Genomic DNA, 16,621 nt, shown 5'->3' with positions numbered 1-16,621 from the left:
CAGACCAGGGAAGCGAACACAGAAGGGAAGGCATTATTAAGAAGTACAAGCCCGCTACAGAATGAGGCAGTAGGTGCGAGATCTGGAAAGCCAACAGCTAACAGCCATAAGGAGTGAGAAAGCCAGGAACCTGAACCAGACAGGAGGTGGGACAAGTAGAGATGAAAGGAATGTAGCTTTGACAGGGGCAGCAACCTTCTAGGAGCACTAGAAGAGCAGTAAAGCTCTGAAGAGATCAAGGGACAGAGATTTGCATCTGTGGGACAGAGCCTGATGAGACCTTGGAAACTCACTGCTAGGTGGTTAATGCTCCATATCCCCCTCCTGAGCAAGAAGGGCATTGTTACCCTTGAGAGAATCAGAGTGTAGTGGAGAATCTCCCGTATGTGAAGGGCACTATATCCCTCCTGAGTGAAAAGGAAATTATAACCCTTATAGACAGTAGTTGCGATGTTATGTTAGGTTACAGGAATTTATTGGCGCTAGAGGCAGCTAGCAGAAACAAAATAGGGAGGAGAGCCATTAGAATAATGTTTTCAGTTTACGTTGAAAGCAGAAATGATCAGCACTGCACTGCAGAGCATGCAGAGGTTTGTTCCAGGCATTAGCGGCTACAGTAGAAAAGGCACGACCACCTGAACGAGCCAGCCTATGCCGGAGAACCACAAGAAGAAGGGCTGATTGAGAACGTAGGGGGCAGGGAGGGGTGTAGTGCACAAATTTGGCTTGAAGATACTCCGCTCCAATACCGTAGAAAGCTCGGTGGGCCATACACATAGATTTAAACATGACACGGGCCTCTATGGGGAGCCAGTGCAGTTGCCTCAGTAGCGGGGCCAAAGGACGAGCGGAGGATAGGTCTGGCAGCTGCATTTTGAAGGAGCTGCAGACGTTTAGTTAAATAAAGAGGTTGGCCCAGATAAAGTGAGGTACAGTAGTCCAAGCTACTTAAAACAAAGGCAGGCACCACAAGGGCTTGGCAGGCTGTAGGGATAAAAGGGAGTACCTTCCGTAAGATCCGAAGTTTGCAATGGCCAGCCTTGCATACTGCTGCCACCTGTTCTTCCATGGCCAGGGAGGCAGAGAGTAACCCCTAGATTTCTGCCCGATGATACTGGTTTGGGGGGGAGAGTCTAGTGAGAGTGGACAGAAGCCAGAGGACCAGAACCGCTGGGGGAGGATGTAATGACAACCAGTACCTCAGTCTTGCCAGCATTGAGCTTCAGCCAGTTGGATGACAACCAGCTGCCCAGATCCTCCAAGCATTTCCGCAGACAGACAGCAGTTTCAGGCTGAGTCAGGTCAAGCCGGACAATTATCTGTGTGTTGTCCGCATAGGAATAGTAGCGGAAACCACTAGATTGAAGTCGTTGTCTTATGTAGACATTGAAAAGACTAGGGGAGAGTGCCGATCCCTGAGGAACCCCACAAACCAGGGAAACTGGAGAAGAATGGAAAGGAGGAAGAGTGATCGACTAGGAGAGGTTGGCAAGAAATGCTGTGAACCAGACAAGGACATGGCCGGCCAAGACAGCATCAGACAGACAAGAGATCAGGGTGAGGTGATCCACCGTGTTGAAAGCCGCCGATAGATCCAGAAGCAGGACGGCTCCGGCACCGCCCTGGTCCACCAGATGTAACAGAGGTTCAAGCACGGAATTAGGGATGGATTCCGTGCCCCGCCCTGGACGAAAACCAGATTGGAAAGGGTCAAAGAACAGAGGACTCTAGGAATTTAGACAACAGAGGAGCGACCAGCGCTTGCATAACTTTCCTCATACAGGGCAGGATGGAGATTGGCCGGTAGTTAGATAGTACTGTAGGATCCAAAGAGGCCTTTTTCAATAAGGGAATGACTAAAGCATGTTTAAAAGAAAACAGAATGACGCTTGTGGCAAACTAATGATTAACCTCAGAAGAAATGTAGGTGATCATGTCGGCAGATAGTTCCTTTAGCAGAGCCAAGGGTATGGCATCCGCTGGGGAGGCCGATTTAAGGTGCGGAATAGCAAGAAGGATGTCTGCATCAGAGAAATGGGGGAAGGAAGACCAGGCCCCTAAGGCGGGAGGAACTCAACATGCATCTTTCCAGAAGGAAATGTACCCTTGTAGCGGGACAGGCCGTAAATCCCTTCTGCAGAAGAGAGACAAGGGTTAAGGGCATGAACGTTCCTTGCATTATGAAAGGGCATTCCAACACCATCTAGGGTACTAGGGCACTATTATGCCCAGATCAGCAAGCAACGTGACTGACACAATTCTGTTGTGGATTACAAATAGTTAGCAGGGCACTACAACCCATGAGGAGTATCGGGCAAAGAAGGGGTTTGGTGGTATATCTGAAATTGGGTTATTGTCATGATGCCCGCTCCCGGGGAGCCGGTTCAAGCCCGGCGTCCCTGAAAGCGGACATCCAGTCCCCAAGGAAGGACCCAGCAACCCCATATAGGGGCCCTTTGGACAGTGTCCTGGCGCCTATGGCGCCAGGCTCATAAAAGACATCAGTCCTGGCACCATAGGCGCCAGGCTCATTATGGGAATGCTTGGGTGCACTTACCTGATGCAGACCATGCTGCAGGATCCCGGCCTCCTTGAGGCCTGAAAGGAACTACTTAACCTGTGGGACTAATTTTCCATCCGGGCGTGGTCGGGGAAGGATACATACCTGGAACTTCTTCCAAGGCTATTTAAACCCCACCCGAACAGCCACACGTGCTTCACGTTGTTCTGCATCTAGCAGCTGGATGCTCACCGTGTCTGCTCCTGCATCCTGACTTCTGCCACGCCTGCCAGCATCCTGGATCACCTGCAAAGGAAGAGAAGAAGAGAACAGAAGAAGGAAAAGTCCTTACCTGCTAAATCCGCATCCCGGAGACATCTCGCCGACAATCCTGAAAAGGAAGACTTTAATTTAAAAGCTCATCGCGTCGATCGCAAAAGCGCCGCATTCCACTCACCTTTACAGGGCGCCTCCATGTTCAGCAGCGATCATCCGGATTCGCAGTCACGCCCCAGCGCCTAGGGAGAAAAAGACCAGAACAAAAGGTGAGAGAGAGAAGGGAATAAGGAAAGCTAAATCTCCATGTTAAGACTTACCTGTTGATTCATTCCCTCTTCATTTTTGGGTCCGCGCCGCATCCTGGCATTTCCGGACCCCAGCCCCTAAGGGGAAAAAGAGACATCAGCGTTAATGAGCGAATGAAAAGACATTACCAAAAAGCGCTCATTAAAGACTTACCTGATTTCTACAAGGATTTCACCTCTCATCTCGGGTTGGTGCCTGTTCCCCGGCATTCCGTCCCCTATGGGGAAAAAGACACTAGCATTAGTACATTAATGCATGGACACAAGGGGAACCTCTTATCAAAAAAACTTACCTGGAAGCCAAGCAGGTTTGGTTCTCACCAATCCGAAAATCCAGTGAAGTAACTGGATACCAACGCGCCCCTGCATCAGAAGCAGGATAGAGAGCTCGTCCTTCCAGACCCTAAGGTGAGACGCTACGAGAAATCACAGAAGGGTTTTAAAGTTGGGTGAGGGGAAAGTGGGAGGCCGATTGCATTACCCCGCAGACAGTTAATCCCCTATTTTCGCCTACAGAAGGATACTTCTGCGAGCCAGACAAGCCAGATATGGGGGCCCGGTCCAGTCCGTCTTCCGAACCCTGCGCATCACCTTAGAAGAGGTCACAGCAGCGCGAACCAGGCCAGCGCCTCCGTGGGAGTCAGGTGAGCGTAACAGTTATGTTTTTGAGAACCTGGAAGAACCCAGCATTCCCCCTATAGTGGGCAACCTGGCACCTGACACCTCTGTACACTTCAGATTTCAATCATCCCAGGGAAGGATATCATCGTTTTGTTGTAGAAAAATCCCAAGTGTCTAAAGGAGTCTCCCCAAACTACTATTTACTTGGAAGGCAAGAAGGAGCTGGGTGCAATATTCTCTACTGTGAACAAAGAAGTGACTGGGTGCTAAATCCCCGATACTGCTCTGCTTTAGGGAGCCTGTGGGAGACCAGCATTTCCAAGATAAAGACATCTCCTACCATATTAACGTTTATTCCATCCAAATTGTTTAGAGGAGGCCTAAGAAAGGGTATTCCTATTCAGTTACAAGATAAAACCTTAGGCCCTACAAGTATTTATGCAACCCTATCTTGTGTGAACGAATGAAGTCAATTATGTTTCTTGAGTTAAAAGCTTTTTGTCTATGTGGCACAGCTCACCACCAGGACAATTCATCCGGGAGATGGATCTCACTCCACAGCCACTTCATTTACGTCACTCATTGCTGTAAACAGTTTGGAGGTCAGGGTACACTTTGCATACTGTGGAAATCAAATACCAAAACTAATGTGATGCGGGTGCGTCACAAGAGTGCTTGTCACATTTTTCTTTTGCCTAGTTCTTGCGCCTATTCTCAGCTTAAGCATATGTGCATTCCTTGAAAACACTATGTACTGCCAGTTGGAAGCACGCTGCATTGATGTAGGCATACACTCATCTGAAAATATTGCTTTACCTACAAATGGCCACAAATCACACAATTTATGAGTAACATTTTACGAACACACCACAAGAAATAGATTACATGGGAGCGCACTATATCCATGATCGCTGTGTATGCGCCTCCTAACCTACTAACCCCCTCTGACTAACAACATTACGCCCCTAATTGCTAATAACTCTGAAGACCTCACGCTGATTGGAGGAGACTTCAATGAAGTCATGAACATAGACCTTGACAGGACGCATGTACGATCCAGGAATCCAAACATGAGTACTAAACTCGCTACATTCACTAATGCACTGGGGTTGCAAGACGTGTGGAGATCACTGCATCTCAATATAAGAGAATACTCGTACCACTCTGGTGCACATGCCTCTCTCTCTAGACTGGACTATTTCTTCCTCTCACTAAACAACATACATGAAGCATGTGAAGCCCAACTACTCCCCAGGGGAATATCAGACCACTCCCCATTCATAATAACGATCAGTACCAACAGAGCGATCCCCCCGCCTAGCTGGAGATTTAATGGCTACTACCTAGGATTCCCAGAACTAGTGGAGCATATACAAAAGGCCACAGACACGTACCTAGAAATAAATACAGACTCGGTAGATAACCCCACAACGCTATGGGAGGCACTAAAGACAGTATTAAGAGGCGAAATCATAGCCTCGACATCTGCCCACAAAAAAAACATCTTGAAGCAATACGTGAAGCTGAAGCAAGGGTGCGAGGCGCAGAGATTGACCACCTATCCTATGATCAACCCGAGACACAGCGTGCTCTACAACTAGCACAAAAGCAATTACAACATATAGCTTTAGACAATGCCAAGCAGGCGCACGCAGCGATGCGATCAAAAATATACGAAACAGGAGACAAGGCGGGGAAAATACTGGTGTGGTTAGAGCGTAGAGACCTAGGCCTTAGCCAAGTTAGGAAACTAATAACGAACGAATCAGAACCACTAACATCACATCAAGACATAACTGAGGGATTTGCAAAGTATTATGCTGAATTATATAGCGCACCCTCCTCTCTGCCTTCGGCCGACATCCTAGAGGAAATCACCTTCACTACCCTAAGTGAGCAACAGGCCAGCCTATTGGAACAAGAAATTACTGAAGAAGTAACCCAAGCAATGTCAGATCTCCAGTCAGGGAAAACCCCAGGCCCAAACGGCTTTCCTGTCGAAGTATGGAAAAAAATAGGCGCAAATGTAATTTCCCCGCAACTACTGCGCCTGTTACAACACTCGCACTCGCAGGGTAGCCTACCCCCAGACCTCAGGAAAGCCACAATAATAGTCTTACCAAAGGCAGATAAACCAAATGACCTGTGTAGCTCCTACAGACCCATCTCTTTAATAGATTGTGAGGCCAAAATACTTGCGAAGGTATTGGCCAATCTGCTGCAGCAAGTCATACACACACTCGTACATCCAGACCAATGAGGGTTCATGCCGCAGAGGTCCACCAGGCAGACTATACAGACTGCATACAGCATTAGAAAAACTACCTAGGCTACAAAAACCCCTGGCCCTACTGTCATAAACTTTGAAAATGCTTTCGATTCGGTGCACTGGGAAGCGATTTGGGAAATTCTGCGTGGAATGGGCATAGTCCCTTACTTCATGAGCTGGGTCAAGCTACTATACCACCGTCCAGAAGGAGTAACCAAAGTTAATGGGTACACTTCAAAACCCTTCCAGCTAGGTAAAGGCATGAGACAAGGCTGCCTACTATCAGCCCTGATCTTCGCGCTAGCAATCGAACCCTTAGCAATCCTGTTGAGATCTACACAAACATGGAGGGGCTTCAAGTGGGCGGACGACTAAGAGGACCAGGTGTCCCTATACGCTGACGACCTGTTAATATACCTGGAGAACCCACGGGTTTCCTGTCCGGTAGTGACAAGTCTGCTAGAGATACGGCAGGTTCAGTGGACTTCGTGTCAACTGGGCAAAATCCATACTATTCCCAGTGAAGCACATAGATAAGGCAATACCAGACGAATGTCCCTATCGTGTTGAACAGGAACAATTCAGATATCTAGGTATACAAATTACACATAAACTATCAGATTATGTCGGAAATAATTTATATCCGATAATGACCAGGTCCAAGGAGGATGTCCGACACTGGATGTCCTCATCACCAACACTATTGGGTCGTGCTGCACTATTTAAAATGATGACCCTCCCCAGCTTTCTCTGTGTGTTACAAAATGCACCGCTACCCATTGCACCCAGTGAGTTCCAGAAAATAGACGTAACGCTTAGAGAGTTACTATGGACGACTTGCACTCACTACCTTACAGAGATCCATATGGGAAGGGGGAATTGGACTACCCCGGCTGCAAACCTACTACTGGGCCAGTCAAATGGCAGTGGTAAATGATGAAATACACGGCGACAACACACTCCCACACAATAAAATACAGGACCACGACGCACAAGAAAGACCCGTCATGAACCTCCTTTACCGGAAAAGAGAGCGACCTTCCACCCCATCGATGTTGACACACATAACCCTAGTCTGGACAGACATACAAAAATACCTAGGGTGGGACAAAAAACTAACCCTAGCACAACCACTATGGAACAATAGACGCCTCCCGGAAGTGAACAAACTCCCTAAGTGGCAATCGTGGGCCCAACTAGGCATTGTGAGACTTGGAGATTTGTTAAAAGAAAATGAAATAATTCCATTTGCGGATCTAGTTAATACCTTCGCACTCCCTCCCAACGAACAATACCATTACATGCAACTCAAACACGCGCTGCAGGCTCATCTAGCTGACGTGCCCGACTACTCTCCGTTGGATCGGAACCTGTTCCCAGAATTACTTAAATATAAAGTCACGTCCACCATGTACAATGCCATAAACTCCTTTGGCATGAAAGAACGGTCATGTCTAAAAGCCAAATGTGAGCGGGAGGTGGGTGACATACTTCCAGAAGAATGGGTAACCACATTAATGTACCCCAGGGAATCGGCTATCTCCTCCAGACTTCTAATTCAACTAAAGGTATTACATAGGGTTTCTTACCCGAGGGTGGCACTGTTCAATTGGGGAAAGACCACTAGCCCGAACTACCTGAGATGTAAGAGGGAGGAGGGTTCCTACTAGCATATACTGTGGGGTTGCGCCGTTATTCAACAATACTGGCAGCAGTGCTGCGACAAACTGTCAAGGGTAATGGGAAAGAGAATAGATGTAAATCCGAAGCTAATGCTGCTGGGGATAGAAGGAAATATTGAACTAACAAGATACGAAAAGGCGTTCCTATCCACCACTACTGCGATCCTCAAAAGGAATGTTGCGCAGTTGTGGGGCTCCGAAAGGCCGCCGTGCTTTGAACAATGGATCACGGATGTGGACATTAGTATCACAATGGACAAAAGGGTTTACACGGCCAGAGGGTGTCCTGAAAAAGCTCTGAAAATATGGCAAAACTGGGAAGAAGCACATTGAAAGTGATACATAACGTCGAACCAAAAGGTTATCCAAACCTAGGGGATGTCCCAGAGTGTGCATAGCAAATCAGGGAAAATGCCGAGACATGTTTAAAGGCTCATGGCATAAGACTGTGGCGGGGAAGCACTGGTGGGCGGGTAAGTGAAGTTCTGTTCACCCCATTGTATGGGGCTGTATGTTTTTATGTTATCAACGAACAAAATGTTTGATTTAAAACAAAAATAGATTACAGGCATACACAGAACACTTCACAATAAGGATTAGCAATCACATGGAATAGCTCATTGCAAACTCCAAAAAACAGTGGGGACGAGGAGGCAAACTAAGGAGCCTCCTTCATTTTCATGCAACAGTTTGCTTTGTATAGCGTGAAACAATTCAACAAAAGACCTGCACAATCTGATCTATCCTTCACAGTGCAGGTCCAAACCTCATCATAGGCACATCCGCGTTTAGACATCATTAAATATGATATTATTCCAAAAATGCATTTTTTTTAATGAAAAGTTAGCCAGTATTATCATGTACTAGTCCTTTCTAGTTGCCTTGGTCAGTATGGACCCCAAAGTGAAACATCATATTTAATTTCTACACAAGCCACGTACCTCTGTGAGCGCCCATACTGAGGCACCTTTGAAGACAGTTATGACGATAAACAGCTCTGAAGTAACTGCGTGTGGGTGGGGAGCTCCTACATGACCATCCTTTTCCAGCCCAAGCGCAGCTCACTGCTCCCTTTCCACAGGACAACCGCTCCTTGTTCCAATTTTTGGAGAAGGGCAGCAGCATTAGCTGTGTCCAGAAGGGCGTTGTGTGAAAAAGTCATTCTAGGCAGCAATGCATGCCAGGAACGGTCCAGTACGGTCAAGGTCACGTTATATTAAAACAATGGCTAGGTAATTCAGCATGAAAAAATCTAGAAAAATATAACTCCCAGCTAATAATTATCCTTTGTGGATCTTTAACCAGCCGAATTAAAGGTTCCTTAAACAATGAATCACTTTCATCCTTTCAATCCTCAGATAAACTTGATTGTCATGACAGATTGAGAAATTAATAATTTGGTGCAGGCTGGTTGTAATAAGGTTAGGAGTCATTTGCAAAGTGCTTAGCTTAGGTGTGGGTGTGCGATATGGAGCCTTGCCAGGGTTGGTGTTAGCTCTGCAAACAGTGTGAGTTAGTCCAGAATGAAGGCACTAAATACTAACAGTCATAGGAGATGTGAAGATAAAGATTGTGTGGCAGAGGACAAGCAAAGGTGTGGTTTACAGGTGCTAAGCAGGTAGAGGGATCAATCCAATGGCATCAGGGGTGACAAAAGTTACATTTGATGGTGTGATGGGTGCGATTGACGAAGGAGTGGGTGTGGGGTGGAGGGATGGAACAAGTTACTTACCTGTGACTCCTGTTCTCCAGCATGGGTATCTGGCAAACATTCAACAGGAGCAATGTAATTGGGTCACTTATAATGCAGGGAATCTAGGATTTATATTGTAAATGTCTATAGTGCTAATGGCTATTTTTGTTTCTTACCTTTGGCAGCCTAGAGTGTGGTGGAAGTAAAAGTGTCTGCACAAGAAATTGACTCTGAGGTCGAGTACAGAGTGTTTTCTAGATTCTCTGCATTATAAGTGACCCAATTACATTGCCCCGGATGAAAGTTGGCCACACAAGGGATTACGAACAGAAACACGTTATGTTTGCTCATGCCTATTTGCAAATGCATTGTGTAAAAGTCTGTTACATAGAGTCATAATACCTCCAAGATCGTAAATTGACTTCACTAACTTTTTGTAGGCTTTATATAGTGCAGCCTATCCCTATTTCGTGAGCACACTTCACTTTTATGCATTTTTTGCCTATCTTTTTGATTGTCCACATTGTATTTTTATTGTGTGTGTTCAGTCTCTGCATTTATACGTGCATTTTGTTGAATTGTTTGTACTTTAGTCATTTGTTTGGGGTTTTAATATTTATGAAAATGTTTAGCTATTCATTTCTTGTACATAAGGTTTCCTTCTTGCCACAGTATAGGTTGCTTTTCTTACTACCCCGTTGTTTTGACAAATTGTGACCGGGAAGGGGTTGGGACTGCATGTGTAAATTTCTAAACTGGTGCGCCCCGGTATTCCCTCTTTGTTTTTTAACAACTTGCACCAGGAAACGAAGGAAGCGTCAATGCTTGCGGTGTATGGGAATGTAGAAGTAGGCATCCTTCAAGTCCTGAGAGGAGAGGCAGTCCCCCGGTCCCAGCTATCCGAGTACATTATGTAGCTTGACCATGCAGAACTTTCACGATTTTAGGAACGTGTTGAGCTGGTCGAGGATGGGTCCAAATCCATTGGACTTCTTTCTTAGCAGGAAGTATCTGACGTACACTTCAGAGCCCCAGAGGTGCAATGTCACGGCTTTGACAGACCCTTTTTTAGCAGGGATCCCAACTTCCTGTAAGAGGGCCTTTTTGCATATTGGTGGAATGCAAGGGCATTTCTCCCTAAATTCGAGCGTGTGACCCCGTTTAACAATGTTGAGCACCCACCTGTCAGTGAATATGTTGTGCCACTTTACAACAAACTGCGATAACTAGCCTCCCACGGGGTGCTAAAGTGAGGACCCAGAACAGGACGCTGTTCAGGCTTACTTGGGTGTTTGAGCGCAGGAGAAGGCTCTGCGCCATCTTTGCGTACATTTGTACTCCTGCAATCTCCCTCAGTATGCTTCCTGCAAGGTGGTGCGAGACGGTTGGCAATATGATGGAAGATCATCTTTGGTGGTTCTTCAAAATCTCCCCTGGCCAGAAGGAAAGGGCTGCCTCTGCTGTTGCAGGGTGCAAAGAGAGCGGGCAGTGTCAGTGTCCGTCTTGATCGCCTGAAGGATCTAGTCGACCTTTATACCAAACAGGTAGATGTCGTCAAAGGGCATGCGGATGACCTTAGATTGCACTTAAGGGCAGAACTTGTTGGACTTCAACCATAACTGGCATCTCAGAACAGCGCCATTCCCCATCTGTCGGAACCCTGTGTCTGCAATATAAAAGGCCACAGTGATGGTGTGATCAGACGCTGTTTCACCGTCATTTACCAAGGCCAATGCCTCATCGATCGTCAGGTAGGAAATCCGAGATGGGGCCCATCTAATAACACAATTCCCGGTTGTACCGGGAGAGAATGGCAAAGGTGCAGCCTTGATTTTAGAAGCAGTTGTCGTAATCACTCGATCCCAAAAGCATCCAGCTGCTTACCCTCCTTGTCATGGGTAACCATGGACGGTGGGGACGGGCTAGCGGATCTATTCCTCGCTGTAGCCGAGCCCACAAAGTCTGGGGATGGCCGAGTGTGAAGACACATGGGTGTGGTGCTTGGAAGTTTATATTTGTTTTCCAGATAATCCTCCTTTGGTGGTGCCAAAAAGGGGTTTCTCGTGACCAATAAACCATTATCCCAGATGTCATCCACCACAGGGGTCCACCATCACTGATTTTCTATGGCTTTCTGCTTCTGGAACAGGAAACCTTCTCTTTTCTGTTCTCCTGGTACATGTTTGAATAGTTTCACTGCTCACGTCAACAGTACGTGGAGGGAACCCATTTTGTCTGGAGAACGTGGAGGGTACTTAAGGAGGTTCTCCATCCGCTGGCACCATGTCATCAATCATCAGTAGTAGCATGCATACCCTGGGGCGTGTCTGGACCGGTATCCGTGAGAGCAGCCACTGGACCCAGCAAACGAGGCACTGGCTGAGGAGACAGAGGCATTATATCGTCCTGCACAGGCAGTACGGGAGGGCTCCTGCTAATGGCACCTTGAGGGGCCAGAGGAGGTACATGGTGTTGCAGTTCCGTCACCAGGGATTGGAAAATGGACAAGATGTCTAATAACAAATCTCTAGTTGCTCATGGTGCTCCTAGGGGAATTGTAGCCACGGCAGCAGATGCAGAAGGTGTATGTGGTGGATGCACCGGTTGATGAGGTGCTGGAAGGGGCACAGATTGATGTGATGCTTGTAGAATAGGGTCAGGTTCCGCCTCCACTTCCACCTGACTCATAAATAAAGCATCTAGAGGCTCCTCTACCGACATGCTACCCCCATACTGTAGTATTTGGACAGGTGGTGTTGCAGTGGGCATAGGAACCAGAGAAAACATTGGCTTTACCTTTGATGGTCGTGGCAAAAAAAAGAGTGCTGGCAGCACCTCATTCTCCACAGCAGCACTTTTAGCAAAAGAAGCAATCATTGGAGCTTGCGCTGTCATTGTGGGCGCTAGCCTTGGAGGCAATGCAACCCTGGACACGATGGTCGTAACCGTGGATGAGGTGGTCGATGATTCGTGTTAAATTGGTACCTTTGACTCTAGGTCGCTGGCAGTGTCGTCGACAAACAAGATGGTGTAGATGATTATTTTTGCTTGTGGCTTGTCGACTGTGTTGTTGCAGCTGTCGACGGATGCTGTTTTCCAGAGGACGACAATCCTGTCTTGGCTGTGGTGATCGTGGGCGCTGGTATGGTGGATGAAGCCATTGGCGACACAAACAGGGTCTTAGCAGTTGTCATAGTTCTTGACGAAGGGTAGTCGAGGTTTGCGACTTATGCCCATGACCCATTTTGGTTTCTTCCCCAGGTAAGTGTCCATATGAGACATCAACCTCTTCGCAGAGGGAGTTCTTTCAAGTAGATCTACCGACCCGGACATAGGCATGATTTCGCACTGAGGCTGAGTCAGAGGCCCTGGCACCCTCCTCCAGACAAAACACCAACCTTCTGTGGTGATCCTTCCATGACTTCTGGGAGAAAGACTGGCAAATGGAGCAGGTGTCCAAATTGTAGTGAAGGTGCAGGCAATATATACATTTTTCGTGCCCATCTTTGACAAAAATGTTCTTAAGGCGACATTTCGAGCAGGGCGTCTGCCATGCTGGATGCAGGAGGCCTTAAAGTTGAGTAGAAGGTCTTTGCAGCTAGAAGATCTTGGTTGGAGATATATGAGGAGGAAACACGAGGACTGCCAACACGAAATGTGTTGTAAAAATATATGTAATGCTGTGTATTCGTATTCATGAGCATGTGAATCCATGAAAGATCCCATGCTGGAGAAGGAACAAGTTACTTACCTGTAAACTCCTGTTCTTCAGCATGGGTATCTTTCATGGATTCACATGCAACCCTCCCTCTTACAGTTTGGAATGTGAGGTGAGATGGATAGGAAGATTGTGAAGTGGTTTGAGTGCAATGGTGTAGGGGAGGGGTACAGGAGAAGAGGGTGGTGGAAAGAATTGTGATGTGGTACAAGTGCGATGTTGGATACACGGAGGAAGGGAAAGCAGAGGATCCAGGTGTGGTGCAGCAGCAAGGAGATCGTTCCAATGGGAGAAGTGGAGGTCTGATATAGAGGTGAGAGGAAAGGTGCGGGTTGTAAAGTTGGATCTTTTCAGGTCTATGGGCCTGGGAAATTGAGGCGCAGATGTGGGGAGGAAAAGAGCGATAAGCAGGGTGGTGGAAGATGCGGTAGATATTACGGGGAGGAAATTAGGTTGCAGTATGCATGGAGAGGTAAATGATAGCACTGGGGGAAAGGGTGGCCGATGTGGTAGTGGTATGGAGAGGTTAAAGTGGTTGAGAGGGAGGTTTGATTTGGAAGAGGGGTCAGGTAACAGACAATGAGGTGGATTAGTGGAAGGAACACCATTGAATTGGGAGGGGTAAAGGATGGGCAAGGTATGTGAATTGGGGAGTAAGGAGAGGGGATGGTGAATGTGTTTTTTATATAGAGTTGGGATCTCGTGGTAGGGATAGTGGTGTAAGAATCGGCAGAGGATAGGTGGTTTGTGAAGGGGAATGGTTCACTGGGAAGCAGTGGGATGGTGCAGAAAGGCTATGAAGAATGGAGAGGGATGAGGAAGGGAGGTTAGACCGGGAAGATGTACATGTGGGGGGTACATGCAGATGAGAAGCAGGGGACAGAGTAAGTCAACTTAAAAGTAGGGGCAGCAGACAGGGAGGTGATTGGTGAGGAAAGGGAAGGTGTGCATGAGGGATGAAGGGGGTTGGTTGGTAGCATCAGGGTCAATTTTGGGGGGCGTGAAAGGTGGTGATGGTTGTTTTGTAAATGGTTAAGTACAAAAAAGGTAGGTTGCTGTAATAAGGACATTTCAATGGAACAAAGTGCCTACCCAAGAGTGAATTAAGGGAAGCAACTTACAATAACTCGGCAAAGAATTAAACAGGCTGTTTTGACATGGTCATCATTTGAATTTATTAATGTAGCATTAACAAATCACTGAGTTTATCCAAAGAGTACAGGGATCACTGGCATTCGTCATTAACGTGCCATCACCTCTCGGAAAAATGCATAATCCTTCCACCAGCCAAGTAGGTCTTACCCCCATACAGTACTACTAATATGTTGTATGACAATACCAAATTCTCTGCGCTAAGGAGAAAAAAACTATCTGGAGAGACAAAATCTGGTCCCATTCAGTCCAATTGATATTTGAACAGCGATGCTCAATAAGGGCTCAGCTGTCTTGGGTGGAGGGGTTGGGGGTCTTAAATAAAATATTATTAAAGAAAGTGTTTAGAGACAGCAAAAATCTTATAACATTAGAGGAAGCCTCATTTACTCCCATTATAAAAGACTTTCAGAATTATTGACTATGGTGCGTTCGCTATAGGTACAAAATGTTTGGGAAATTTCTGCCTTTTCTTACTTTCGGTCTCGTCTCTTCTCACGAAACTCCCCCTTTGCTTCATCCTCCCCTTCTGTTGCAACTAAGTCCATTTACTCTTCTTTTTGCAAGTAAAAAGTTTGCTAAAAATAACTAATGATGCCATGTCTCCAAAATATGTTCAATAGTGGTGAATACCCACACAAGTTAAGGTACCAGATATGGAGTAGCATTGCCAAAACGGAGAACAGATTAGTTTACAAAAAACATAGCATGACTTTGGAACCTGGTGAAATAAACCAAAGGGAAGCTTAGAGGAAGAAAGAGGGCCAGAGAAAAAGCTGCCTTTAAGCAGGTAACCGGAGGATCAAGGTGGTGTGATTAATCCATTCCACTCAAAGACAAGCAAATTCCAAATACAACCAAACGTGGAAAGTCTGACTCCGAAGAGAGACAAGAGTTCATGTTACAACTGGTATATTATTTAACAAAAGAGAATAAGACCTACCCTGTCCCTACTTGTAGATATTCTTGGCTCTCTTAACAATTTAGTCCTTTGTCCAAATCCTACTCCAACCTAAGTTATGCCCCTACCACTAACAAAGAAAGATTAACAAACTCAACCGGAAAGACTGGAAAGTGTATTCTAGGTGAACCCTTCAGGTAGAGGCTGGTTTCTGACCCCACCCAAATGTCTATCTGGCTTCTCCCAGGCCACTTGACACGTGCAGTTCAAAGTTCTGGATAAGGAAATTGTCTCTTTATTCTTCCTCTTTTCCTGAAAGTCTGGCAGTCGGGCTGTGGTCCCTCAGCCCAGAATACGGGTTCTTTCACCCTGCCTTGGGATTGGGGGGTCCCGCCCCGCTTTGGCATATTGCTCATGTCACCCCCACACCCTGCCTTGGGGTATTGTTTGTTTCTCCCCTTCTGGAGATGGAGATTTATATTCCCCTACAAAGGGCTTCTCACGACCCGCTTGGAACGGGGGAGGGGGGCGGTGGGGTTCCGTCACTCCCAGCACAGGGTATTGCTTCTCTCAGCCAGTCTTAGGGTCTATGGTCTCTCACTCAGTCTATGGGTATGGGTGTGCCTTGCTGCCCTCCCCCCTGGGACAACCGCATTCCGTGTTTGTTGTAGAGTTGTTCCTCAGGAGGGGCAGTGTCCTCAGCTGGCCCAGAACCATGGTTCGGGTTCTCTTACAATTAATCGGTTTGGCTGCTTCCTTCTGGTCTTCAAGGTTCATCTGTGCTGTGACGTGCAAGCTCCGGTAAACAACTTCTACCATGGTCGAGACTCTTTCCCTTTGGTTGCGTCTCTCACGGCCTGGACCACCTCAGAGAGCAGCGTTCCGCAGGCTACTCTGCATCCCTGCATACGTCTTCTGTGTCAGGCTGCTTCCTGAACCCACCTTTCAGGAGGAAGTCTCCTCTGGTGGCAGGCTACCCGAGATTTCCCCCAACTGCGGCTGGCTCCACAGGCTCCCCCCTTCCGGCATCTGACTTCGAAAGCTTTCCACTTCTTTTTGTGGCACCCGTACAGCCCATTTCAAGGAGAACTGTGATTGGAGAATCTGTTGATTCAGCAGTTCACGTAGTGAGGGTGTTATAAAAGGGTCAGAAACAGCTCCAGCCATTTCTAAAGGGCCATGAACACAATTAACCTGGTCAATCCCCATCTAGCCAACAAACACATGGGACTTTCCACTTGAGGGAGGACAAAGAAACCTTTTATGGAGATTCCTTGTCCTCTCAAGGAGTAGTCACCCCCAGTGGGATCCTGGTTGCCCAGTCCCCTAGGGGTGTGAAGCATAGCGGGCTCACTCCGCTAGCCTAAAAGGGAGTGGGCTCCCCTTGAGAAGGGACACATTCCCCGGAGATGGGACAAATTCCCTGGATTCATCAAAAACAGCAAAGAAACTGATACAGGATTTATAAGAGGACAGAAAAACAAGACAAGTTAGCCAAATC

The 16,621-nt window shown here is 47.1% G+C and overlaps 1 protein-coding gene across 2 annotated transcripts in view; it reads right to left on the bottom strand.

The window, feature by feature from the left end:
- SEPTIN7 (septin 7) overlaps nt 1-16,621 on the bottom strand; it is a 704,343-nt gene that overhangs the window by 222,246 nt on the left and 465,476 nt on the right. The window lies entirely within an intron of this gene.

This window comes from Ambystoma mexicanum, chromosome 5p, assembly GCF_040938575.1.
Source record: "Ambystoma mexicanum isolate Mex_15411 chromosome 5p, UKY_AmexF1_1, whole genome shotgun sequence".
In the NCBI taxonomy this organism is placed as follows: Eukaryota; Metazoa; Chordata; class Amphibia; order Caudata; family Ambystomatidae; genus Ambystoma; species Ambystoma mexicanum.
The sequence above is the reverse complement of the archived record's forward strand: the minus strand, read 5'-3'. Positions and strand labels throughout refer to the sequence as shown.